Source organism: Myotis myotis, unplaced genomic scaffold (genome assembly GCF_014108235.1).
Source record: "Myotis myotis isolate mMyoMyo1 unplaced genomic scaffold, mMyoMyo1.p scaffold_m19_p_11, whole genome shotgun sequence".
NCBI lineage: Eukaryota > Metazoa > Chordata > Mammalia > Chiroptera > Vespertilionidae > Myotis > Myotis myotis.
In genome coordinates this window covers 73,085,298-73,087,802 of record NW_023416315.1, presented here as the reverse complement: position 1 = coordinate 73,087,802, position 2,505 = coordinate 73,085,298, and the positions used below count along the sequence as shown (strand labels likewise).

The 2,505-nt window shown below is 41.6% G+C and overlaps 1 pseudogene; it reads right to left on the bottom strand.

Moving 5' to 3' along the window:
* Positions 1–524: 524 nt before the first annotated feature.
* LOC118665841 lies at positions 525–976 on the bottom strand (annotated as a pseudogene).
* Positions 977–2,505: the final 1,529 nt, after the last annotated feature.

Here is a 2,505-nt window from a genome sequence, read left to right as displayed (position 1 = left end):
AGAGATTACTTCAGAATGAACAGAATCATTCTCTACTATTTCTTGTTGTGCAGTAAGCCAAACAGTGAAACATCTTTCTATATTCCCCACAGACTTTTATGTTTCTTTTATACATATCTAATCTGTTTCCTCAATTGTATATATTCTGCATATAATACTACCTTAGATTTAAGAATACTGACAGAATTAAAACTTTTTCTTGCCTATGAAGAATACAACCACTTCCAAACACGCCATTGCCTTATATGTTAAACCCGAGTTAATTAGAGAGTCTGGAGAAGAAAGTTTTCATGTTATTAATGACCTGATTCTATTTTTTAAAGTTTCAGCAGATGTGAAAAAAAGAAAATCTTGTTGTCAATTCATGATGTTATGAGAAAAAAAATAATTCATTCTTCCACAGAAAAAGTGGTTTTAGAGAACAGTTCTGATAGTATTTCAAAGTATCAAAAGGTATGATAGGTAGCCTCCTTGTTGGGGGCGGGGGGATGATGACAATAATTTCAATTCCTCTTCTGAATTGCTCAGTAGCCCCAAGTGATTTTTATATTGGGAGACAGATTACTGGCCACAAGTTCATCAAATTTAGCTCTATCTTGAACAGGCACATTGTAGAACTCAAGAACACCTCTGACCCTGCACATCTCATGGAGCCTGGAGTTAGGCATGGCATGGCCCAAGTCATCAGATGACCATCTTCCAGGGGGATGTCCTCCCAATTGCTAGGAGCAGATGAGCCAAAAAATTCTTCACTGTTAGATTCCAAACGCCTCCGGAGACGTTCAGGTGGCATGTGTGTTCGGCTTCATAAGGGTGGACACACCAGGCTAGGTTCTCTCTTCACCTCCCCTACTGTCTCAGCTACCACTGGCTTTTTCTGTTCTCTGGATCGAGGCCAAAATTCTCAACATGGGACCCCTGCAATTATCCACATGAGACCTTTTCTCGAAACTTCAGGCACTGAAGCTGCCGCCATCTCTGTGGAGAGCTACGCGACGGAGCTCCATGTTCCCCTTTACCATTTAAAAACCCGTAATATAGTCCAGCAAGTAAGATAGATTTGAGGTACCATTACGCCTCCTATCTTCTCAGTTGGCAACTTTTTGATCAATAAATCTTTCCTTACTCCAAACTGGTTCAAACATTTTGAATACAAAGCGTCAGGCACAGACTTTGGTTGGTATCAGACCCACTAGGGTTAACTTATTTATTAGACACTAGAGGCCCGGTGCACGAATTTGTGCACCAGTGGGGTCCCTTGGCCTGGCCTGCAGGATCAGGCCAAAACCGGCTCTCCCACATCCCCCAAGAGGTCCTGTATTGCAAGAAGGCACAGGACAGGCTGAGGGATCCCACCAGTGTACAATCAGGGCTGAGGAGGGATACGGGAGGTTGGCCAGCCAGGGAGGGACTGCAGGAGGGCTCCAGGGCGTGTCTGGACCATCTCATTCAGTCCTGATTGGCCGGACCCCAGCAGCAAGCTAACCTACCGATTGACTGTCTGCCCCCTGGTCAGTGCAGGTAATAGCAAGCAGTTGAGCGGCCTTAGCATATCATTAGCATATTACACTTTGATTGGTTGAACAGCCAACCAGATGACCGTACACTTAGCATATTAGGCTTTTATTATATAGGATAATAGATATAGTACATAAGGCCCATGATACAGTTATGCCTCATGGAAGTGTTTTAATTTTTGTTTCTTTTAAAATCAGAAGAAAAAATATTTTTTAAATAATGATAATGAATTCAGTTTGGATTATATTCATCTTTGTACCAAAATAATTGTAAAATATAATTACTTACATTTTTTATGGAGGAAGGAACCCATAAAGGCACCATGCCTGTAGCCCCTTAATGCCATAATGAAGCACTGAAGTTTACAGCTCACAGTACTGAAAGGCCAAAAAGGGTATTGATGTGCAGAGCCCCAACCCAGCTCTGATTCCACTTTAAGCGTCAATCATGTCATCAGATTCCACTTTGTGTTAATCATGTCATCAGCGTTTCCTTTCTGTCCTGATGAATTCCTTGTCTAGCATGTTAGAACTTTCCTATTCAAACTGGGGTGGCAGATCAACAGGAGGAGCATCATCTGGACTTGTTAGGAATGCTAACTCTCAAGCCCCACCCAAGACCTAATGAATCAGAATCTGCATTTTCATAATTAAGCATATTAAAGTTTGTGAAGAGCTGGATGAGACCAAAGGTTTTAGATGAGGAGACTGAGGGCTGTAGAGAGAAAAGGCTGAGTGACCTGGGGCAAGATCAATGCCTGGGCGTACCTGGGATTTCCTGAAAAAAGAGTATAGCAGCACAGGTAAAGAGATGTAATGCTAAGAGAAGAGTCAGGAAGAAAGCAGGGATGGAATTTAAGAGAACCCGTCAGAAAGATTTTACCTTTATGGTGCTTTCCCCATTGGACTCTGGAAAAACTTCTTTAAAAAATTATATATATATATATATATATATATATATATACACACACACACACACACACACACA